Here is a 25,802-nt window from a genome sequence, read left to right on the forward strand (position 1 = left end):
GCTCAGGACTGCCCCGGCCTAATCAATCTGTTCTCGCTATGCTTGGCGCTCTTCTGTCTCTCGTTCTTCTAAATCCTCTGCAATTATTTCATTTTCACTCGTTTTTCTTGCCCTGTTTTTCTTCTTTTCTCATTTTCTCTCCGCTCTCTTTCAGATTAGTATCTCCTGTGTCTCTGTCTCTGTCTCTGTCCGGCTCGTTGTCTTTTTCTGTGGTTCTGTCTCTCTTAAGTGCGTGTGTGTGTGTGTGTGTGTCGTCTTTTCTATTTCCGTCTAGTCTGATGTGTTTCTCTGTCTCTCCCTCTCCCCTCCCAGACACACGCGGGCGCGCGCGCATAGACACACACACACACACACACACACACACACGCCTCCCTCCTTCCCTCCTCTCGCTATCACCGTAGGACCCTCCCCCTCCCACTTAATTCCTTCCATCTGCGGAATCGCTTTGCGGGCCGGCTCCGCCAAGGGGGGCCCGGGTTCCTGCCCCAGGAAGGACTCCCCGCCTCCTTCCCTCGCCTTCCCCCCCTCCCCCTCTCCCTTCTCCTATTTCGGTTCTGCGCCGGCCTTTTCCTCCGCCCAGACCCCCGGCCCCAGCCCAACCCGGTGCCTCCGCGGGCCGCCAGGACCCCAGATGGGACTGCGGGAGCTCGGGAAGACGACTGTCACCCATCTTCCAGAACGACCCAGCTACTCCAAGTATGCCTGGGGGGAACCTCCGCCCCCTTCCCCTCCTCCGCCTAACACACCCCGAAGCCCAGGGCCTTCACCCTCTCAGTCTGGGGCAGTCATCCGGCGCCTGCGCTACGCCATCGCCAGGGAACTGGAGGCAAGGCGTCTGGAGGGGACCTAGTCACCTCTCTCACCTCACCCCTGGCTCTGGAGCCATTCCGCCAGGCGTTCAAGTGCCAGGTTGGCTACCTTCCAGCTCAGTGACCTCCCCATGGCGCCTAACCTCTGCGAACAAGCCTATTTTCTCCTCTGTAAAATGGGGATGGTCAGGGTCCTTCCTCTGGGGATGTTTATGAGCTGACCAGTTTGAGTTTGGTAAGCACAAGGCATTCCATAAAAGTCAGCTCTCCACCACCCCCTCCGCGAGGATTTCTCCCACTACCTGCACAGATAGCATCTGTGGGTGCTTGGACCTGAATGGGCTTCAGGAATGTGTCCCCCTTGCCCACCATGTCACCAAGAACCCCTTCGATGTTTTTGTCTCAGATCATTCGATGATGTCAAAGATTCTGTCTATCAAACGATCTGTGATTATTAATACAAATGATAGTGCTTATATCAGGTATATTTTAATATATGTTTATTTTTCAGAGACCTATCCCTTTACATTTTAAATCAGTGTTCAATCTATTTGTTTAAACAGAAGGTACACATTTGTTAGAAATACATGTGATAACTCCTGGAAATATTTGGAGTCATCTCTGGAACTCTACTACTATCTTTAAGGTTCCAAGATGGGAGGAGGAGGAATAGGATTTAAACCACAGACTTAGACTTTCCCTGGACATTTTAGAGAAAACCGTTGTTCAGAGAGGGCACATCTTCCAGTTGCACAAGCAGGCAGTCGGGGAGCACAGAGGAGACCCTGAGACACCCAGGCCCAGCCCAGAGCTCTCTGTCTCTGCCCCCCATTCTCCTTCTGGGTCAAGGGAGTCCTGTTACATAGCAGTGCTCGCATTTTTCCCCATTATGGGTGGCACATTCACCCTGCTTCATGGGCCAGCAGGTACCACCAGGTATAAGGCAATAAACAGGAAGCAGTGAACCTATGGAGGAGGGCTAGCTACTCAAAACCTTTCTGTCATGGTTCTCAGCCTGAAACTCTGAGTCTGTCACCTGCCCAGAGAGACATCTGCTCTGGGGTTCCCTGTCCTTCAATGATTGGCTGCTGTGAGGGTTCTTGTCATACCTGGCAACCCCGCTGGTGGCCTCTGCCCATTTTTCCCCCTCCCCACACCCACCCCTGCCCCATAGTTCCCACACAGGCCCTGCTGCATAGAAAGTAGATGATCCCCAAGTGTTTGCTAGGTGGAGGGCTGAATGGAGGGTGGGAGGGGTGGCCCGATTTTGCTCCCCTTTGAAGCCTGAATGGCTCCCTTGGTTTTGCACTTTGCTTCCTCCTCTTGCCCACAGCACACCTGCCCAACACGTGAGCTCCGTACCCAATGAGTAATCAATAAATGTGAACAACTGACAGGCAGTTTGCCTGAGTAGCAGCTGGTTGCCCTGAGGTCAGCCCCTCAGCCAGTCCCCAAAGAGTCCCTGAAACAGCACCTCCTGTGGGATGGGAGGTGATGGGTGCGGAGGGCCAGATGGGTATCAGGGGCCTGGGTACCAGGCTCAAAAGACCCACCCAGGCCCAAACTCTGTGCCTCCCCTCGCCCCCTCACGTACACATCAAGAAGCCTTGCATTTAAATGTCAGAGGTCCTAGCCTAAGCCTTCGCTTCAGAGAGCAGGAGGCCCCGTGGCCCAGAGAAGGAAAGCGACTTGCCCAAGCTCACCCAGGAAGCCTGATGGCTAAGCCACCTTTTCCTAATCCACTCCACATCCTCATTCCCCTCTCATTGGTCCTCATCTGGCAGTCTACTGGTGTGGCAACTCTGGCCCCAGAAACGGAGGTAGGAGGGAATCCCAGGCGAGGCTTACTTAGGTCCCTGTCCCCTTCCCTTTCTGGTACTCGGTCTACCTCATGGTCTCCAGAATGGGACAATGGAGAAAAGATTGGATTTGGAGAACAGAGACCTGAACAAGTGGCCTTGGGCAAGTCTCTGCCATCTCTTTTTAAACCTCCATTTTCTCAATTACTGACTGAGGTGGTCAAGTGAGGATGTGAACAAGAGGACGGTGCTTTGCTAACTCTGAATAAGCCACCATTCAAAAGGGAAGCATGGTATTAATAATTGAAACAAGAGAAATACTCAATTTATCTGGAGTGGTGGTTGAGAGGAAAAGGATGCGTGGAGGAGAGTGTTTGTCCCTAAAGTTCCCCAGACAATAGTCTGATAGATGTTTGGGGGAGTTTCAAACCAAGAGCTTTGAGCTCAGAGAAGCAAGAGGAGCAAGCAGAGGTCTCCGTGGGGGAATCAGCCTCAGTTTGGGCTTGAAAGGCAACCAGACATTTGCAGAGGAAGAAGAGGGATCTTCATGACCATGTGCTGGTTGATGCTGCTTATTTCCCTAAAGCATATAGCATGGTGACTTACAACCCTTAGCCCTCTTGAACCTGCCTACACTCCATGCCTCAGCAATAAACAGCAAAGTGCACCCTGGGAAGGCTGAGTGTTGTCTCTCCTCTGGGCCAGGGCTAGGCATTGGGTTCCTTTGGACTGTGTGTTGACACAGAAGGTGTCGGTTTACAGCAGTGATAGCAAAATGGCAAAGACTCTCTCCGCATGCGCCACTGCCCCATCCCCCCACCCAGGACAGAAATCACTGAGCGCAGAACTCTTCCCCAGACATGACTGCAGATTCCTTCTCAACACAACACTCTGTGTCACCACGAAGGGTGGAGTTGACCCAGAAGATGAAGACTATTTACTGTCTCCTCTTCCCATGGACACAGAGTCCTTGTTGCCAGGGCATATAACTCGGTGACGGCTAGCTCGATTTCAGCATCTTCATGCAAGACTCTGACCGTCAAACCCTGGGGGCAGCCTGACCACTCCGGGCCCCACCCACAGACTCATGACTCTTGATAAAAGAGCCACAAAAGGTGAGGGGATCCATGAACCTTAAACTCAGCCACCCATTCTGTGTCGGTTCCGAGTTGTGGAAAGTGCCTGGGCCTTTGGAGACGGTCCATTTCCCAGCTGTGACTTTGGCGAATTGATTATCCTCTGCTTGACAGTTTGCTCATGTACAAAATCTTCTCCCTTACTTGAACCCCAGGACATAGGAAGGCATTGGATGCTCTGATGGCCTTGGCCTCTGGCAGGCCCTCAGAGGGTGCTTGCTGGGTTTCAAGGCTGGACATGTGCATGAGCATGAGGGGCACCAGCCTGGATGTCAGAAGCCTCGGGTTCTCTCACCTACCGTTGTGCATGGCCCGGGGCAAGCTGGCCAAAGGCCCTGGACATCTGATCCCCAGAAGTCATCGGAGCAGGCCTATAGGCCCCTGCTCCCTGAGGAATAGCCCTCAGAAAAGTGCTGGGGCAGAGATGGGTCCTTCTTCACACAGGAGCTAGAGGAAGCCATGTTTCTCCTCCACTCCTTTCAATTTCCCATCACCTTTTCCTTAAAAACAAAAAACAAAAAACAAGCTATATACATTTTATCGATAGCCCCTTAGCAAACCTCAATCTGTGCAGATATCCTGGGCCCCCAGGGCTGGAAAGAAGATGCCTGGTCACTCAGGACCTGTGATCAAAACGTGGTCCTGTCCTCTTGTAGAGCACTTGGGGGAGTGGCTCTGGAATTTCCATGTATTTAGGCTTATGAAGCATCTGTTTGGAAAAAGGGGATTAAAACACCCTAAAGTTGAGTGCATAGCACTCTCTACACTGTTTCGGGAAAAGTCTTGCCCATATCAAAGAATGGAGAAAGTTGGCTGATGGAGACTTTGGGAGGGGCTCAACCTGGCCCTCGAGGCACCCCTTGACCTTTCTTGCTTACTTAGACAATCTTTCCTTGGCCACCCATGAATAAAGTCCAAACACCTACAGAGCATGATGTTCAAGGCCCTGTGGGCCTCTGGCTATTGACCTCCTTTGTACCCTAATTGCCAGCTCAATCTACCTTCCAGCTTCTAAACCACATGTGTTTCCCCCACCCCCACCCCCAGCAAAATGAAACAACTGGCCTTTCCCACTCATGCAAGGCCTTCTTTGCCTCAGGCCTTAGCATATGCTGTTCCCCTGGCAGGAATAGCCTCCTCTGTTAGCCTCTTGGCAGTCTGCTCTCACCCTTCAAAACCTAGCTGAAAAAATGACTACCTCAAAGAAGAATTTTGTAATCATAACCCCCGTTCTTACCCTCACACCCGCCCATTCGATATTCTTTTATTCTTGATTAGAGGGTGTTTGCATGGCATTATGATGTTCATAGAATGGTCAGTCCTCCCTTCCCACCCCCTTCCACCCAGCAACACTACTGGACTATGACTCCTTTGGCTGACTCAGCACTGGAGCAGAACCTGCCCTCTGTTTACTTAAGGAGTGAGTGAATAAACTCAGCAAAGCTTTGTGGTTTGTGGACTCAGACAGGAGACCGTCAACTCTGATCTGGAACAACTCAGAGACTCGAGGATTGCAGAAACACAGGGGGGCTCTGGCAAGAAGGGTCACTGTTCACTAAGCGTCCATGTCCTCTCTCCACTTCCCAGCCTCCCTTGCAGCTGGAGACAGCATGGGACTTGTTCTCGACAACGGGACAGCGAGTAGAAGGAGGGTGTCTCTAACGAGGCGGCAAGACGAGGTGTGTCTTCCCCGTGGTTTCTCTCTCCCGTTCTTGAGATGGGAAGTGAACGACTCCACGACAGAAGGGGGCAGATCACTGCAGGAGATCTGAGGCAGAGAACCTCCCAGACTGTGATGTGCACTACGGACAAACTTTCTGCTCTTCGGCCACTGAGATTGGGGCTTATTTGCTGCAGAAGCAGTCTGCTGTAGCTCAGCTAATGGAGGGGCTCGAAGATGATCTGGTTCAAAAACCTCTTTTTACCCATTTGAAAACTAGTAGTGAGAAGAGGAAAATCATGTGGCTTCTGGCTCTGTGATTTTGAGTTGGCCCCTGAAACATTAGGGGGTGACAGCAATCACATCTTCTGATATCCAATGCCAACCTTGTCCCTCTCCCTCAGCCCAGCTGCATGCAAGGGCATTAACCATAACCCTAGCTTTGTAACATTATTTTGCAATTAATTATTTATAAATGTAATCAGCCCCTGCGAACAAACCAGCCAACATAAAAACTAGGACCTTGGCAATGACTTGTATATACCTATGAGGTCTACCCCTAGCCAATCCCTCAGGCTCCCCAACCCGACATAATCACCGTCTGGAACCATTTCCTTGCTTTTCTTTTTTTTTAAGATTTTATTTATTTGACAGAGAGAGATACAGCAAGAGAAGGAACACAAGCAGGGGGAGTGGGAGAGGGAGAAGCAGGCTTCCCGCGGAGTGGAGAGCCCGATGTGGGGCTCGATCCCAGGACCCTGGGACCATGACCTGAGCCGAAGGCAGACGCTTAACGACTGAGCCATCCAGGCGCCCTTCCTTGCTTTTCTTATTTAGAAAGTCCTGCCTCATATATGTGTATTCTAAAAATATATCTTTGCTTTGTTCTTTTACATGATTATAAGGGGGTCGTGCTGTTTGAAATCTTTGAGACTTACTTCTTCCACTTCTCATAGTACTGCTAAAGTTTAATCATATTAAAGTCGTGTCACTGTAATTCATTCATTTGGATGCTATATCCTAGGCCATAGTGCAACTGAGCTCACCCTCCACTCAGCCACTCTCCGGCTGATGGCTCTGGACACAGTGCACCTAGGACTTTTCCTGACATACACTCATTCATAAGAGCATCTCTTGAGTATATGCATTTGCTGCATTGTAGAATATGTAGAGGTTCACCTTTTCAAGATACTGCTAAATGTTTCCAGCATAAGAGGTCCCGTGGGTCGACACCCTCCCCAACACTTGATTTCAGACTTTTTAATGTTGCCACAGTGTGTGTGCAGTTAGTCCTCTTGACACTGCGGCAGGCTCCCTGATTTCCCTGGACCTCAGTTTCCAAATCTGCTGCAGGGCGGTGATACTCAGAGGGCCTCCAAAGCTCCCAAAGTGGAGATGACGTGGAGACTGGGTGGTGTCTGTGTGGGAGACATGAAGCCAAGGAGCAGAAAGGCAGCCTTGCTTCTGCCGTGGCCCTCACAGCAGGCCGCTACTCCCGTCTGAAGCCTGGGGACCTGGCAGGAAGCAGAGAAGGAGCACCTGACCCGCAGAGCTGGGTGCTCAGCTGGAATACGGGAAGCAGAAGCAGGCAGAACATGCACGCTCAGGCTGGGAAAAGATTCAGACCCTCCCGAGAGGCCAGCTCCTCACAAACCCAGGCTTGGGGGGTTTTCCTGTTGGCTCCTGAAGTGATATCAAGTCAAGGATATTGTTTACCCTGGTCTCTGCCATAGATAAGACAGAGAAAAACAGCTCCAACAAAAACATTGATGCCACCAGCCCTTCCTGCTCCTTGCCTTCCTGGTTAGAGTCCTTGTCTCCTGTGCTCCTTCCTCCCTCTCCTTCCAGAGACTGTGATTCAGGCCCTGACGCCGTGGGGGATGGAGGAGTGGAGGGTGAGCTCAGTTCCCACGGTCATGACCTCCGTGGGCTCCAAGCTCCGTCTAACCCTGGACCTTCCGCGTGTCGGAGCTCAAGGCTCCAGGGCAGTGGTGAGCTAGAGCGGGCTCACCCCTCTACAGTTACCCTCTGTAACTCACTGGAGCAGACTGTTCCGTGTGTACGGATTTTGTAGGCCAGTTGTTAAACACCGCCATTATTAAACATTAAATTATATAAGATTACAATTAAATTACTTTGAACACAAAGGTAGTAAATACTCAAAACTCATCAAGTCCTAATGATTTTATTATGCCTTACTGTTACCTGTGCTCTTGCTAACAAGAGCATTCTATTTTCATGGTAGAAATGCTAATGGCGTGTTCCTGTGCATCTCTTCCCAGTATACATTGGTCACCTGAATCCGACCTTGAAACTGGCGGGAGTATTTATACCATGGAAATCAGTGAATGCTACAAATCAAGGATCTTTTTTTTTTTTTTTTTTTGGAGAGCTAGTTGTTAAACATTAACCACTGCTCCTAGGCACTTCCTCCAAATCCCCCCTCTGAGGTCCAGAGAGGGCTTGAGATTTGCCCGAGGCCACACAGTGAGTCATGGGTGGTACAGAGAGGAGAGTCCAGGCCTTCTGAGGCTTCCACCACAACACACACCACACTCGTCCCGTGGGTCTGTGTTACTGTAAACTCTCTAGATATGCAGAACGCTATCTCATTTTTTCTCCATTTTTAAAGGAAATTCTTTTACAATGGCTGTGTATTATCATTGTCAAAAATGTAAGCCACCTGTGATCCCACCAGCCAATGATAACCAGTGTTAACGTTGTGATATACATCATTCTAGTCTTTTCTCTTTCTCTTTTAACATTAAAGCAGATCAAAAACTTCGTGTACCGTTTACGGTCTGAATCCTGTTTTTGTTTTTCAGCTCAGCAAGATAATATGCCATCTTTCCAAGTCAAGAGTTATCCTTCTCCAAAAGATTGAGTACCTCTTTCCGTGACAAGAGCTACCTTTTGCAGTCAGACAGAACTGGTTTAAATCTCTGCTCAGGTAGGTATTTGCTATGTGACTAAGGACCAGGAAAGTAACCTCTCTGTGCCTCTTCTATAAGATGAAGACAGTAATAACCCCTGTTTCATTGCATTATCCTGAGAATTAAAAGAAGATGCATAATGCTTTTAACACTGCTGGGCAGAGAGGAAGCTCTGAGTGGCTATTAACTAAGTTTTTTGTTTTGCCTTAATGTTTCACCATGGGTTGCTTTCTACCTGTTGTGTGCTTTCTCAGGAGCTGATGCTAAGCCTCAAGCAGGAACAATTAAGAGGAGTGAAATTGCGCTGAAATTGACATTGCCCAAACAGAACTCTTGATTACCTGCAAATCTGCTCCCTCCCCATGGTAACCCATGTCAGTAATCAACACTGCTGTTCCCCAGCAACCCAAGCCAAAAACTAAGTCATTACTAATTCCTCCCTCTCTCTCCCTTTACATCTAATTCATTAATAAGTCCTGTCCATGCTGCTTCTAAAATACATCCCATGTCTGCCCATCTGCCTCTGTCTTCACCGCCAACATCCCAGTCCAATCCTCTATCCTTTTGTATCTGGATTTGTGCAACACCCTCCTCACTGGTCTTCCTGCTGCTCCCCCTTGCTTCCCCCTACTCCCCCCACAATCTATTTTACACCCAAGGGCCAGAGCAATATTCTAAAAGCAGTGTAACCTGTAGGTTACAACCAGTTAGTGGGTGTGAAATCAATTTAGTGGGTCATGACCTGATTTCATTTTAATGAAACAGAAGAATTGGGACTATCAGAATACACGGCACCAAATATCTATTGTTTTGTGACATTTTTGTTTTATTTTGATACGTTTAAAAACCATGTTTGTAGGGACACCTGGGTGGCTCAGTCTGTTAAGCGGCTGCCTTCAGCCCAGGTCATGATCCCAGGGTCCTGGGATCGAGTCCCATGTCGGGCTCCTTGCTCAGTAGGGAACCTGCTTCTCCCTCTCTCTCCCTCTGCTTGTGCTCTGTCAAATAAATAAAATCTTTAAAAAAAAAAAAAAACCATGTTTGTATACATACCTGGTGTACCTGGTCATGATATAACGTATATTTCTTTCTTGTGGGGGTGTGTGTGTGTGTGTGTGATAGGCACACTTAGCATAAGATCTACGCTCTTAACAAATTTTTAAGTATACAATACAATATAGTTAACTGTAGGCACTCTGCTGTATGCTAGATCTCTAGAACTTAGTCATCTTGTATACCTGAAACTTTGTACCCATTTCCTCCTCCTCTCAGCCCCTGGCAACCATGGTTGCACTCTACTTCTATGAGTTTGACTATGTTAGGTTCCTCATGTAAGTGGTATCAAGTCATATGTCCTTCTGAGCCTGGCCTATTTCATTTAGCACAAAGTCCTCAACATGTATTTCTTTTTCTTTTTTTTTTTAAGATTTTATTTATTTATTTGACACAGAGAGCGCGAGCACAAGCAGGGGGAGTGGCAGGCAGAGGGAAAAGCAGGCAGAAGCAGGCTCCACGCTGAGCAGACAGCCTGATGCGGGACTCCATCCCAGGACCCCGGGATCATGACCTGAGCCAAAGGCAGACGCTCAACGACTGAGCCACCCAGGCGCCCCTCAACATGTATTTCTGAAGCTACCGTTCTAAAACATCTATCAGATGCCACTACACTGCTGTTCAAACTTCTCCGACAGCTTCCAGCCCACTTGAACCAACCCCAGAGACCTTCCCCTTTCCCCAGGCCCTACAGGACTGCCCTGCCTCTCATCTCAGCCTCTCTTTTAGACGCTGGCCTTCTTTTCGTTCTTCTAACATCCTCGGCTTGTTTACCCCTTAGGGTTTCTTAGGTTACGAGCCAACTCCACTGCCTGGGCCACTCAGCCCCAAATATGTGCCGGGCTGCACGCTTCATACGGGCTTCACCTCAAACATTGCCTCCCTGCTCACATATCTGTTCACTTACGTATTGGCTGTGTCCCCCCAACTTCACCCATCTCCAAACCAGGATGTCAGCCCCCTGAAGACAGGGGCCTTGCCTAGCACGTGGCACACAGTAGGACATCGCTATGTGTTGGTGGGTCAGTGCACTGACCGAGCACCTAGGAGCTCTCAGTGTCTTCTCACACCTGGAAATGAGCTCGCAGCTCTCCCTGAGCACCTCCACACAACCGCCCTTGTGACCTACTACCTAACTCACCGCCCCCCCCACCCCCCCACCACCCCCACCCCCCGCCCCGCTGCCGCCAAAAGAGATAAGAGATGCCATAAGGTCACTGAGCGAGTACGCAGAATGAGGAGTGCAGCCACTGTCCCCTGCTGCCCCTGGGCTCCCCGGCCGGTAGCCAGAGGCTCTGTCCTTGAGCCTACCTCAGGCCCCAGTCCTGTGGCAGTTCTGGCTCTTCAGACCCTTTATCAGATGGTTTGACACCTTTAGTCCTTTTAGCTTTGTTATTTTATTTTGCTTTATTGCATTTTTTTTTTTTTTTAAAGATTTTATTTATTTATTTGAGAGAGAGATAGCGAGAGCAGGAACACAAGCAGGGGGAGTGGGAGAGGGAGAAGCAGGCCTCCCGCCGAGCAGAGAGCCCGATGCGGGACTCGATCCCAGGACCCTGGGATCATGACCCGAGCCGAAGGCAGACGCTTAACGACTGAGCCACCCAGGCACCCGCTTTATTGCATTTTATTTGGGCTGTATTTCATTGCACTTCAGTATTTTATAATCACAGTCCACAGCTTCTGTATTCTGGCGAAGGCTAATGATTTACTAGGAAATCCTGAGCTTTGGTCATTTTTATTCTCCCTGCATCTCCCTCCCTCCCCAGTGAAAGCTCTCTCAGGCTGAGCCCCCCCCCCCCGCCCTCCCGGCCCCCCCCCCCCCCCACCGTGCCCCACAGGCTTGGGAAGAAGGCACTACGCTCCCCCGGGCCTTCCCCTTCTGGGTGAGTTTCAGGGTTTGCCACAGCTCCCCCATCCACCATGCGAGAGCTGATGCCCTTCCCAATGTTGTGGGCCCCAACGCCAGAGCCTCAACAACACCTCCCTGAACCTTGGTGTTCTCATCAGTGCTTTTGGCACTGGGATCTGTGCTGTGCCTACTTCTTAAGGCTGAGACAATCCAATAAAATAACAGATGTGAGCACCCTTCGTGGACTCTGAGGCTCAATCTGATAGTGAGCAAGTGTGCACAGTCATGAACAGAGAGCACTCTCACTTACCCCACAGACATTCCTGTCCGGAAGCTGACTTGGCTGGTTTTGAGTCCTTTCCCCATGCTGGTCACCCTCCTCAGGCTGATACTCTTCTCTCAGTCATGCTCAGACCTGGCCCTGCCCTACCAGCCTCCCGGGCCACTAACAAGGCTCTCTGATTCCTATGGCCGCTCCGGCCTCCTCATCTTCCTCTGGATTGCCAGGTTTAGCAAAACAAAACAAATAAACCAAGAAATAAGGCTGCCCAGCTAAATTTGAATTTCAGATAAACAACGAAGAAAAAAATGTTTTTCGTATAAGTATGTCCATGAAATATTTAGGACATACTTATACTAAAAAACTATTCGTTGTTTATTTGAAGTTCAAGTTTAATTGGGTGTCATGTACCTTATCTGGCAACCCTACTTCAGGGGTTTCCTCAATTTGCCTTGGGTCGATCAACCTACATCACATTCTGCCTTGGTTTCGTTTTCCGAAAGGGAAACATAATTTTCAAGAAAGTTATGAGACTGAAAAAAAAAATGCTTGAGAAAGTCCAAAAAAGTATGACTCATATATGAGGTTGAGCAAATCTTATTCTCCCCCAGGTCTGGGGGTGGTGTCTGTGTCCTCCACTGTCCCCACCCAAGCTTCCCACCCAGGCTCTTCTACCTCTTTAAAGCCCCTGCTCGGCGAGCTTCCTGGCATTGGTCACGCCACCTTGCCTGGCTCTGTGCTCAACTGCCTGCCTGCCCCATCAGTCCCTGATGACATCATACCTGGCACTTTATCTTCATCTTCCCCATCCTGCGGCCTGCCATTGGCCTGACTGGCTAAGAAATGAATGATCACCTGCCTCAGTTTGCTCAGGACAATCCAGGCTCATGCCTATTACTCCTATGTGGACTGTAGATAAAGAAAGCCTCCTTTCACTTGCAAAAGTGGACAATCCATTATATGCTGACCCATCGTCTCCCTACACTTTCAGGTCCGTGACTGGTCCTTCTCCAAGGACTGTCACTGCCACTGCCCTCTGGTCCCCCTACTCCCCCCAGCCATACTCTGGCCATGTCACCCAGAGCCACCCTGCCTCTGACATTGAGAATGCAAACATCACTCTTTGACCATAACTGCTCTCCTTCCAACTGACTGGGTAATAGCCCAGCTTCTCTTACTCCCTTTTTTCCTTTTTTCCCCATCTACCTTCCATGTCTTGGCACACCTTGTCAATCACTCTTGTAAAAATCCCTCTGGTCCCATTGGCCCTGCCGTCTCACCTGGGTGAGAAATTTTCAGGATGGATTCATTCATCACCAGCCTTCTCTGGTGACGGCCTGAGCCGTCAAGAGCTGCTGGAGAACCTCACACAATCAGACAGTCTGAAGTCACTAAATGCTTGGTCTTGGCAAAGACAGGAAGGAATATGTGCTTCTGGAGGGATGCCCTGACTACAATGTGGAGCAGAAACTGGAGGGGAGGGCCTGGCAGGCAGGAAACCAGAGAGGAGTTATTCATTTACCAAGACTTCATTGAGTACCTGCTTTTGGTCATGATCCTGGTCATCATTAAAGCTTTAATTAATTGCATGGGCCATGGGAGAGAGAAGGAAGAATGTAATCAGGAGTTGTCAAGGAAGTTTGGTGGGGTATGGGGAATCTGCAAGAGCAAAGCTCTAGAAAAACACCCAGCTCTCTGGCTTGGGTCACTGGATGGTCAGGCCTCACTGAGACTGCAAACATGGGGAGAGAAGAGAAGCGAGGTTTCAGGGAGGGATGAGGAGCCCAGCATGGACAGCCTGGGCACCCAGGCCCCAGGTGAACAGGTGGATAGGCCTGGGACTAATTGGATATGCAAGTCTTTGGGAAAGATATCTGTGCTGAGGTGCCAATGTGGGAGATTAAAGAAGAGATTAAAGCGAGATCGGACGAAAAGTTGGCTCTGCAGTAAATGATTACAACTTAGCAAGCCCATCCCATCAGACATTAGACACTTACAGACCTCACCTCATTTGCTCACACAGCCACCGTGGGACATCAGTCACATCATTTCCCAGATGTGAGGGAGACACACTGAGGTGTTAAATGACTTATCCCCAATCACACTTGGATTAAGTGGTAATCCAACACAGAAACTATTCTCATAACAAAACCCGGATTCTTTCCATGGCCTCTGAGTTTAGCAGAGACATGGGACTCTTGACCCAAACACCAACCCAAATACCCACAATGCGCCAGGGAGGGAGCTGAGATCCAAGACAGAGAGCCCTGTGGGACCTGGCACGGGCGCTTGGTAGGAGCTTTCTAAATGATGCCAGATTGGAATGTGCTAGTGAGTCCTGCCAAAGCCCATGGGTGTGGGCAGCTTGGAATCTGAGGCTGGTCAGTTGTGGTCCCCATCCACTGCTTAGGACTGGTTTGCCCCTGCATGGCCTAAGAAGATCCCCACAGTCCCACAGGGGTCAGCTCTAAGTCAGCTGACCAGAAAGAGCTGCTGCCACAGAGGGTCTCTAGAGACTAGGAGCTGAGCAGCCACCCTCTTCCATTCCCTCTGTCTGGCTGCCTCCCCTGTGTTATTGCCCTTAGCCTGAGCTGACGGTGCTAGAGACTTGATTTTGCTCAGGGAGCACATTTACCCTCTTGCAGTGGGAGAGGCAATGCCAACTCCCAGCCCCCATCATCACCCCAGCACTTGGCTTGGCACAAAGCCAGACTTAGCGGAAATTCTTTCTATTGGTGGGCACGATCCAAGCAGGTCAGCCGCTCCTGACCCCCTCCATGGTGTCCAGGGGCCACCCCCTTCTCTGGGGCCTTCACGTCAAAGTCATCTTCAGTACCTGTGAAGGGGAAATAGATTTGTTCTGCAAGATGAGGTTCGACCCAAGGGAGGACTTACTGGCCTCTGGATCATTATCGTCCTCCTCATTAAAGCTTTAATTAATTGTACAGTGTGAACTTGTTTTACGAATTGGTCACTGCCCTGGGAATTCGTAATCTGAGACAAATAGACTTGTTCAAGATGCAAGTAATAGAAAAGACATTTACAAACCTCAGGCAGAATTCAGACCTACACAGATGGAAAGAATCTGAACTTAAGGTTGAAGACTGAGTTTACCTTCGATATGCCACCAAAAGCATAAGTAACAAAAGAAAAAGCTGGATAAATCGGACTTCACCAAAATTAAAGATCTTTGTGCTTTAAAGGGCACCATAAAGAAAGTGAAAGGGCAACCCACAGAATGGGAGGAAACATTTACAAATCATACATTTGATTAAGAATCTGTATGCAGAACGTATGAAGAACTATCGTCACCTATTAACAAAAAGACAAATGACCATTTAAAAAAAAAATGGGCAAAGGACTGAATAGACATTTCTCCAGGGGCACTGGGTGGCTCAGTTGGTTAAGCATCAGACTCTGATTTCGGCTCAGGTCATGATCTCAGGGTGGTGAGATCAAGCCCTGCATCGGGCTCTGCACTTAGTGGGGAATCTGTTTAAGATTCTCTCTCTCTCCCCTTTTCTTTTGCCCCTCCCCACTCTCTCTCTCTTAAAAAAAAATCAGTAGACATCTCACCAAAGAAGAGCAACAAATGGCCAATGAGCACATGAGGAGATGCTTCATATCATTAGTCATTGGGAAAATGCAAATCAAAACCACAATGAGATACCACTTCACACCCACTTAGGATGGCTGTTTTTTGAAAAAGGAAAATAACCAACATTGGTAAGGATGTGGAGAAACTGGGGGTGGGTATGGAAAATGGTGCAGTTGCTGTAGAAAACAGTTTGGCGGCTCCTCAAAGACATAAACACAGAGTTACCATGTGACCTGGCAATCCTAGGCAGATGCCCCAAAGACCTGAAAACAGGGACTCTGACCAACAGTTGTCCACACCTGTTCTCAGCGGCACTCTTCCCAGTAGCCAAAAGGTGCAAAGAACCCAAATGTCCATCAGCTGATGAATGGATAAGCAAAATGTGAAGATCACCAAGCCATGAAAAGGAATGAAAGGGATGAAGCACGCTACAACGTAAACCTTGAAACGTTCTTGTAAGCGCAAAAAGCCATATGCCAAAGACTTCATTGTGCATGATTTCATTAATACGAAATGTCCAGAAGAGGCAAATGGATAGATATCAAGAAAGCGGTTTAGGGGTAGCCAGGGGCTAGGGAGAGCAGGGGCGAGGATGGGGAGTGATTGTTAATGCGTGTGGGGTTTCTTTTCCAGCGATGACAATTGCCTGGAACTACAGAGGGGTGATGGTTGCACACATCTGTGACTACACTAAGAAACCACTGAATTGTATACCTTAAAAAGATGAATGCATGTTTGTGGATTATATCTCAATTTTTTAAAAAAGCTTGAGTGTGCACTCCCAGGTCCTGGAGGGACCCATTCTCCAGTGCTCCCATAGGGCAAACTCAGACTCTTGCTTGTTGCCTCCATCTTGGGCTGTGTCGAAGAAACAGGACAGCAGGGGGGCTGGAAGGAGAGTGCGTGGAACAGGAGCCCTCTCGAAGTAGCTTGAGCCAAAGGGAAAATTTGCCAGGGAGATGCAGGAATAGCTCATGTTACCTGAGGGGTGGCAGGGCGGGACTCTGGAGGAGTGAAAACAGGAAGGGAAAGCTGTCAGGACCCAGGGCAGGCCCCCTCCCAGCCTCTCTCAGAGCACTGCCCCAAGCCTCACCTCGGCTTATGTAAGAATCCTTATGACTGCCCTTCAAAGGTCCTATTTACCTCAAGAGCTCAGCACTGGCTAACATCTGACCCTGACCATCTATACTCCAGTTCGAGGAGACATAATCTGATTGGATCAATCCAGCTTCTGGATTGATTCCCCCAGGGTCAAAAGTCCACCCACAGTCCCATCAATTGGACCTCAGAAGAGGCTGGGGGACGTGGGCCACTCCTTCGGTAATCTCAGGATGCTTTGCACTGCTAAGCGGTGGGACAGGCAGGGCTGAAGAACCCCTGAGCCAGGGACTCAGTCAGTCATGCTATGTCTTTTGTCTCTGCTTCTCTCTGTGTGTCAGCTGGTGCTTCCCATGTGGCTTCCAACAGCTTCGGATCTACATGCCTTCAAGAAAGAAAGATGCTTCCACTTTCAACATGATGAGTCCCAGAGAAGAACCCTGGTTAGCCCAGCTTAGGTCACGGAGAAGGTCAGATCAACGGGACCCCGGGGGATGAGTAGTAATCTGGCACGGCGCTCCCTCTATACACACGTGAACAGGGTTGGGACAGTTCCCAAGAAGAGAGAGGGATCAGAACAGCAGGTGTCTTCTAGAAGGTCTATAGAACTTGGAGGTTGGGGACAGGGTAGGACCACTGCCCTATCTGTTCATTATGTGAGGGTATCTTAGAGGAAGGCAGGAGTTCAGGAATGTTTCCGTGATAGAAGTGTTACCATCTGAGTTGCAGGGCTACCAGAACAAAAGATTAATAACCGTCTCAACAGATCCTGATAATCCGGGGAGCATCGAGGGAAGCTTTCACCACTAAAGCTCCATAATATACACATCTGTTAAGAACCTGGCCCACGCCGGGTGCTTTCACTTTCCCAGAATGCCTCCAAATGAGTTCTTTTCCCTGTTTTTCAGATAAGAGAAACTGAGGCTCAGAGGGGCAAAGTCCCTCATCCCAGTGGAGCAGGATTCACTGGAGGACTTCTGACTCCAGCTTGGATTCTTTCCATTGTTGTGTACTGCTTCCCTCTTTGCGGACCCCTGAGGTGAGGAGAGGTCAGGGCTGGGGCTGGGTGTGGGGCCTTGCTGAATGTGGCCAGACGGGAGCAGCCTAGACCTCAGGACTATAGCCACAGGGCACGTGGCCATCGCGGGGCACTCCAGAGCTCCCATGGGAACTGCTGGGGTGGGAGGCAGGCAGAGTGTTTGTGTGTCTGGGAGTTCACATCCTCCAAGTAAACACATCCATGAGGGAACCGGGGCGCCTCCCTGTGACTGAGACCGTTCGATTGGCTTCTGAGCAGTAAACTGTAGCTGACCTGGAGACACCGGCTGATACTTCCGAAGAAACCCATCTGAGGCTCCACCGCCTCCAAGATGCCTGCCCAAGGACCTCCCCCAACCCCCTACTCCAGATTCGGAGCCCTTCTGTGGCCATCATGTGGGAGATGAGAGGCCTGGCGGTGGTCAGCGTGCTCCAGGGAAGTCTTGGAGGAAATGCCATCACTGTTTACACATCCCCGTGGGGCTCAGATTGAGGGCAGACGGAACAGATGTGTCCTGGAAGCCCCAGAGAAGACATAGGAAGATTCCAACCCGATGTGATGAGAGACTTCCAGTGGTTAGAGATGTCTCCAGGACAAAGGTGGGTTGCTGGGTGAAGAGCATTGGAGGTATACACATTGAGATTGAATATCACATTGGAGGACAGATGAGGAGCAGTGTAGGTGGATTATGCTAGGTGACATTCTTAGTCCTCTCCCAGCCCTGAGCTTGCAGGTTTCTGTAGTCTTCCTCTTGGAAGCTTTATTTCCATTCCATTCCTTTTGTTCTAGAGAATACTCACGTGATGAGCTTTGCCATTTGCTTCCCAGGATCCTCCCCACCCTCCCAGCATTCCAGAACAGCTGCTCTTCCGTTCTGGTGGGACCGGCCCCACCTCAGCACTGGGGGGAGGCCTGGGTGAACCTCAGCCAAGGAGCATGAGCCCATCTCTTAGCCCACCTATCACTGTGGTGGCTGGGTGGGCAGTAACTGAAGACAAAGGCAATCAGGACCGAGTATTCTCCTGGACACGGGTTTCATTTCATATGTGGGCATGGAGGACCTCAGCAGGACAAGCCTCAGTGCACCCCAGGACTGTGGTGCACCAGCTGTGGGAAGGACTGCTCCCTCTCCCAGCAGGCAGGACTGAGGAGGCACACACTTGGGGTAACAGATACACTCAGCGCCCTCCCCAGAGCCCCTGTCCCATTGCCAATTGCCAACTCTGGCTTTTTTGTTTGGTTTGGTCTTGTTTTTTTGGTCTGAGGCTTTTTTTGGCTGCTGGAACCTACTGTGCCTGCTCTCGGCACAGGCCAGAAGTACCAGGGCCACTGGGTGGGATAAGTGATACATGGTTCTACACTCTTCCCCAAAATTCCTCAGTGGCCTTGCACTCCAGTTCTCTAATTGTCTAGATAACCCTTGATGGGCTATTTCCCTTCCCAAGTCAGTTTGCCATTTTCCTGCTCGTGTTTCCTGGGATCATGTCCCAAATAAACTACTTAATCTCACATCCTCGGCTCAGGATCTGGGGGAAATCGAGCCTAAGTACCCAGCTTGCTGCTGACAGCCATCCTGAAGCCTTGTGAGAGCTCGTGTAAGGATGAGACCAGGACCATGGGAGAAGGTGGGGCAGGAGAACAAGGCAAAGTGGGTCCCTGGGGACATCGATGAGCTATGGGATCCACACTTGCTGGAAGTCTGCCTTTTCTCTAAACATTCCATTTCTGTGAACCGCACGTTTTCTTTCTAGTTTAAGCCAACTTGAGTTGGGGCTTCTATCACTTGCACCCAAAAGCATCGTGGGTGATCTAATTCACAACAAGGAGAGCCCCCAAGCATGGCCTTGGAGATTGGGGTGGCAGACAGTGAATGTTGGGTGAGACAGGGAAAGAGCATGCTGTGGAGGTCAATGTCACGTGGACCCTTCAGCTCGGCCACCCAGCAGAGCCGCTTACTTGGCCTCTCCTAGGCTTGCTTCTTCCTCCCCGAAACAGGATGGTGTTACCAGGCTTTCAGGATTATGGATAGTTTTGAAAAAAATAACACTTGAAAAGTAGCCAGCACATAGCAAATGTTTAATACACAGTAGTTATCATTGATAATAGGAGAAGGAGGAAGAAAGGAAGGAGAAGGAAGAGGGGGATTTCATCTTGCCCTTGGACTGGTACAGATCAGAGTTGGGAGGGAAACAGGGAGTGGTCTGGCCCGACCAGAGAGGAGGCTCTATCTTAGGACACACAGGAGGTGAGGAGAGCCGGGCACAGCTGCAGAGCACCTTCTGAGCACCAGGCACGATTCTGAGCCCCTTTTCCCTTGTTCATTCCTTTCATCATCAGGAAAACCCAAGAGACACACACTATTATGACCATCACTCACTGGTCTGCAGAGAAGGAAACTGGGGCACAGAGAGGTTGAGTAACTTGCCTGAAGTCTCACAGCAAGTGTGTGGGCAGAGACGGATTGGCACACAGGCACGCCCCGCTCCTAACCTCTGTGCTCTCCTGACTGCAGCCCCAAGATAAGGGCATCCCTGCAGATGTTGAGTGGCTTTAATTACAGGATGGGTTCTCTCCCACAGGCAACGCAGATTTACTGGTACAGGCCTGGCAACAGTGAGAACATTGCATAAGCCCCTGGTCACTGGTGAAATGGCTGTGGAATCATTCTAGGAACAAAATTTTCATCCCATCCTTCCCATGGGAACAAGACCTCCTGTGTAATTTCCAGTGGGGAAACCAGAGAGCTGGGAAGCCGTTTTTAACCCCACTGAGAGATGTGCTAATGATGCAGGAGAAAAAAATGGAGGTTAAAATAAACTCTAAGAAAAACTCGCACATGTTTATGAGGCCCTAAACTGTGCTGTCGTAAGAGGCTCGGAAACCTCCCTCTCCAAAGAAAGCAGACTTTGACTCATCTTAAGATGGCTTAAGGGCTGAAGGAATACCACAAGGCCCTTCAAAAATGAACCCCAGGAGAGGAGATAGGTGTTCTCTCAAGTTTCAAGTCACACAGCTGAAAGAAAATAAAGACAAAAGGAGCTGGACGTAATCACCATGCTCTAGCTGTACTCAAAGCCACACCCCCACCCCCCACCCTTGTGGAAGTACAGGTGAACATTCTGACAATGCTATGCGTGGACTTGAGCACTTAGGCAACGGGATGGAGGCTGACTTCTCACTGTCAGAGTAGGAGGTTACAAATAGGTAGGAAGAAGAGGCTAGAATAAATGCATATTTGGCTTAATATAGATACCATATAGATGGCTACATATAGGAATATTTATAGGTATGTATATACACATGGCTTAGTATACATACAGATATCTTTTTGCTCTATCCGCTGAGCAAGCCTGGAAGCAACAGCATCCCAACATCAGTGCGCACACCCGGTACCCAGATTTTGGTTTCTAACACTACTCTCCAATAAAAGGAACCAGGACTCCTTGGAGAAATGGTTGATTCTAGAACTGGGGCAAGAAATACACAAATGAGCCAGGAGCATCTTGCAGTGCTAAAAAGTAAGAAAGTGCTCTCTTGTGTGCTCTCCCTCTCTCTCGTGCACGCACGCGCACACACACTGCACACACAACGATGGGGACACGTCAAAGGACACAGGAGCCAAGTGAAGGAGTTCCTAACAGCCAAAGCTAGAACCATTTGAGCAACGAAATAAAGCAGCATTGGATTACAACTCAATGTATAAAATAAAGGTCCATGAGTCTATACTGATATAAAAGAATAAACAGAGAACAGGCAAATCTCCTGCACAGAAGAATTCCACATAATCTATATTGATCCTCTGCCCTTAAGGGGGTGTAACATAACTCCCCAATCCTTAAATATGAGTTGGGCACAGTGACTTCCTTCCAAAGATCACAGTATGGCGGTGGGGGAAGGTGGAAAGAGCCACTTTAGAGTGGAGAAACCTGACAAATAGTACCTCGGCCAGGTGACCAAAGTTACCCTCATCAGTGATAAGCCATGTTGATATTATGTACTCTTGATAGAATGTGATGAAAATGGCACCATGCCTCTCTGTGGTCTTTCTCTCAAGAACACATAATCCTGCCTGATCACTAGAGAAACTTCAGAAAAAATCCCAACTGAAGGACATTCTACAAAACACCCAACCAGTACTCCTCAAAATTGTCAAGATAATCAAAAACAAGGAAAGTCTGAGAACAGTTCTAGCCAGGAGGAGACTAAGGAGATATGACTGGACACAGCAAGTGTATTTTTTTAAATCCATGGAAGCAATAAATCCTAGATAAAACTAGCTAGAACCCAGAACACTTGAAGAATCTACTCAACAAGCAGATACAGAAATATTTTCTGATAAGAGTATTTTGTTCAAGTTCACTCATTATAAGAACAGATCAAGGATTAAAAAAAAAACTGGGTCTTTGGATGAACATGACAGAAAAGTACAAATTTTAGTAAAATCTAATCTTAGGATGACAGAGAAATAATTCTATCATATTTGTATTAAAAGGGAGTTATTAGAAACTAGTGTAAAGTACATATACTCTCATATCATCACTTCTGATTTTAAAATTTAAGTCCACAAGCACCATAAAAAGACGTTAGATGTTATTCTTGTAGAATATGAAGACATTGGGGGAAAATGAAATTTTCCCTTTGGAATGAACTCAATATATTATGCCCCCCCCCCAAACAGTCTAAGAACAAGTGTAACCCCTGGAGCCATTCCCTCCCTCGCTACACAGGTTGGGGACTGTCTGTTCAGCTCAGCAGAAGCCTGAGGCTTCATTTTCTGGACAGGATAAAATGAGGATATCCAGACAGGAAGACAGCAGGCACGGATGAGTGGAGAGTATTAAAAATGGGATTAAATGTAAGTTTACTTAAGAGATAATGTTGAAACCTTCAGTCTTCTTCCCCCGCTCTAATCTTGAAGCACCAGCAGTGAGGCATATAGGATCCAGGCATGGACTGCGTAGGCACTCCCTAACAAAACGTCTAGCCTGATTGCCTGGAGAGAAGCCCAGAGTCGCCAAGCACCCCTTCGACACACACATGCATACACCCACGCACGCACGCACGCGCATGCACGCACAACATCCAGTCAGATGTTGGGGTCTTCCTCAGGCAAGAAGACAGCCAAGAATCACCTATCTTTTGAGGAAAGCCTCTACTAAGAGACAAAAGCAACTTGGAAGAAGCAGAGGCTGTGTAGGGAGAAAACATACGAAAAATGGTCATGAATATCTTCAGAGAGATGAGAGAGATTATTGTATACCTGAGGCGAAAAGAGGAACCATAAGAAAGAGCATCCAGAGGAAAAAAACTAGCCCTTAGAAATTAAACACATAATTAGAACAAAAGTTCAGTACGTAAAGAGAATGAAAAAGACACGCCAAAGACTAGGAGAACGTATTTGCAAAACACAGATGTGGTGGAGCCTTGTAGTTAAGATATACAAAGAACTCTTCAAACTGGGAGCGCCTGGGTGGCTCAGTTGGTTAAGCGACTGCCTTCGGCTCAGGTCATGATCCTGGAGTCCCTGGATCGAGTCCCGCATCAGGCTCCCTGCTCGGCAGGGAGCAGGCTTCTCTCTCTGACCCTCCTCCCTCTCATGCTCTCTGTCTCTCATTCTCTCTCTCTCAAATAAATAAATAAAAATCTTTAAAAAAAAAAGAACCCTTCAAACTGAACAATAAGGAAACAAGCGACCCAATTAAAAAATAGGCAAACTATCTGAACAGATTCTTTCTCAAAGAAGATATACAGATGGCAAGTAAACATATGAAAGGTTGCTCCACATCATATATCATTAGGAATTACAAATTAAAATAATGAGACACCACTACGTACTTATTAGAATGGCTGCAGTCCAAAACACTGACAACACCAAGTGCTGGTGAGCATGTGGAGCAACAGGAACTCTCATTCATTGCTGGTGGGAATGCAAAGTGGTACAGCCACTTCAGAATGCAGTCTGGAAGTTTCTTGCAAAGCTAACCATAGCTTACCATACAATCCAGCTCCTTGGTGTTCACCCAAATGAGTTGAAAACCTTTGCCCACACAAAAACCTGCACGTGAATGTTTATAGCAACTGTATTCATAATTGCCCCAAACTAACGGCAACCAAGATGTTCTTCAGTAGGTGCATTCAAAAAGTATCAATACAAGCAAATTATTTTGAAATATGGAAGTAAATACCAGCAGAATTGTTAAAAAGAGTTGGAAGTAGTTGCTTCTGGAGAAAAATAAACAATGAGGACAGGGTAAGAAACTAGTTTTTGTTGTAACAAAAGAACAATTTGCCTCTTTGACTGTGTCCATGGATAAATGTGATAAAAATAAAAACAACAACAAAAAAAGAAAAATAGAAAAAGAACTGGAGAGAAAGGAAAGCTCACACATAGACTGAGCACCACTCTGAGCCAGCACTGTTCCAGACAGCTCCTTGTGCTTTTCCTCACTGATTCCCCCCGCCCCCAACCATGAGCATGCATCACCTCCCCTATGATGTAGGTGAGAAAACAGAGGCCCAGAGACACCAAGACCCTGCCTGGGGACAGATGCCCAGCAAGAGCTACTCAATCTGTCCATATCCTCTTCCCACTCCTTCGGGCAGCTCTTACCAACACATTATTTTTCTTCTGAGTTAGTTCCTCTAAGGAGTAAAGGTCTGGTCCCTTCCCCAGTGCCTTCCTCCAGCTCCTGCTGACTTGGGGACATAACTCTGTCAGTGGTTTAATTCAATCCAGATGGAAGGCTCCACTTGGCTCTTAAAGCATGCCCTTTGAGAGTGCTGAGATTTGCAGATAAACCTTGAGATGTGAGAGGAGAGCAAGAAAACAGGAGGGTGACAGCATATGAAGTTTGGGGGTGGGGGAGTCACTTAGGGATGAGTTTGAACCTGATGGAGAGCCTTCTGCACAGCTGTGAGGCCTGTGGCCAGGGTTTGGGCCTTGGGCCACCAGCCCAGAATCTTAGAGGCAGAAACTCATGTGCTCCGCCCATCACAAATTCCCCAAACACTTTTGAATGCCCAGCGGCAGGCGTTGGGGTGGGAGCTGTGGTACAGTGTTGAATCAGACATAAACCTCTGCCTTGAGGGATTCATGGTCTAGCAAATGAGACAGTAAGATGGGCAGACAGATGGGTATCCAAATATTTATGGTCCAGTGGTACCAGAAAGAAACATTACAGTAGAGGCAGGGGCAGTATAGGAGGAGGACAAGAGTCAGAGTCTCGAAGGAACTGACATGGAGCTGGGTTATGAAAAATGAACAGGCACATGCCGGGGAAAGAAGTTGGGAGGCCCACCCCAAGCCAAGAAAAGAGCAGGTGCAAAGGCATAGTGGCTTGGAAGGATGGTTAATCATAGAAGCAGGGTGAGAAAGAACTCTAGGGTTGCTTGGAGCAGTCCCATATAGCTCGGAGGAGGGGATGTCATGAGACGTGGCCTCCATTCCTGGTCCTTCCTCTTGCGGGTGGTATGACCTAGGGAAAGTCACCTGTACTCTCAGGGCCTTGGTTTCCTCATATGTTTAATGAGGAAGGTAGATTTGAATTTTTTAAAACAACATGAAAATAATATATTACATTGTATTCTTAAAAAAAAGAAAACCCAAGTTATATACCTGTGTGTGATGAAAAACAAGTTTCTTGGCCCAATCCTCCCTACCTCTGACTTATGTCCCTAAGGCAACCTCTTTTAATCATTTATGTTTTTGTTTATTGAAGTCCTTAGTCTCTGAAACTCTGAATAAAATGTTTATGGATCTGTTTTTTGATTTACTGACTTTAGGTAGTTTATTGACTTCGTAGTATGAAAAACAAGAATTTAGTTGGGATGCCTGGGTGGCTCAGTCGGTTAAGCGGCTGCCTTCGGCCCGGGTCATGATCCCAGGGTCCTGGGATCAAGTCCCATATCGGGCTCTTTGCTCAGCAGGGAGCCTGCTTCTCCCTCTCTCTCCCTCTGCTTGTGCTCTCTCTGTCAAATAAATAAAAATCTTTAAAAAAAAAAAAAGAAAAACAAGAATTTAGTTCACATAAACTCCCTCCTTTGTCTCTTCCTCTCTGTTCTATCTTTCTATCTTTCTATCATCATCATCTAACTCTGTGTTCTATTATTTATATTTGAACATTTTTAAACAATGTACTTATACTTCTATTTAAATGTAGTAATCCTTTCCATCACCTCCCAGACTAATGATTATTTAACGTCTGTATGCAGTAATGAGAAGCTCACTTTCTATATTTGGGCATCTCTGATTCTGAGAACATCTTTCCTCTTTTAAGTTTAAAATTGCCTCTCTGTAATTTCTTGCCAGTGGGCCTAGCTCTTCTTTCCAGGGTCTCAGTGTCAGGCAGCTTGCTGCTTCCCGGGTCAGTCGTTTAGAAATAGGATAGCTGCATCATGACCTTCTTCGGGCTTAGCTTTTGTAAAGCGAACTGTAGCACCTCTCTTCCTCCAGCCGCCCTGCAGGGTCCCATCCCTCACCATCTGACCATGCTGCCCACAGTGCAGTGCCTACAACTGCCCACAGACTCGGGGCCCATTTCAACAC

The 25,802-nt window shown here is 48.3% G+C and overlaps 1 long non-coding RNA gene across 2 annotated transcripts; it reads left to right on the top strand.

Annotated features, from left to right (window-relative positions):
* The first annotated feature begins 12 nt into the window (after window positions 1-12).
* Window positions 13-25,025, top strand: LOC123846590 (uncharacterized). Of its 2 annotated transcripts, XR_006791318.3 has the most exons (6): window positions 13-696; window positions 8,230-8,354; window positions 16,560-16,688; window positions 17,127-17,257; window positions 17,516-17,856; window positions 19,837-25,025. It is a non-coding gene; the product is annotated as an uncharacterized LOC123846590 (long non-coding RNA). The 2 variants fall into 2 exon arrangements; XR_006791317.3 differs by having other exon boundaries at window positions 17,127-17,856.
* Window positions 25,026-25,802: the final 777 nt, after the last annotated feature.

The sequence above is a fragment of the Mirounga angustirostris genome, unplaced genomic scaffold, assembly GCF_029215605.1.
Source record: "Mirounga angustirostris isolate CCGP_5_RB_7025 unplaced genomic scaffold, mMirAng1.0.hap1 SCAF_6, whole genome shotgun sequence".
Classification (NCBI taxonomy): Eukaryota; Metazoa; Chordata; class Mammalia; order Carnivora; family Phocidae; genus Mirounga; species Mirounga angustirostris.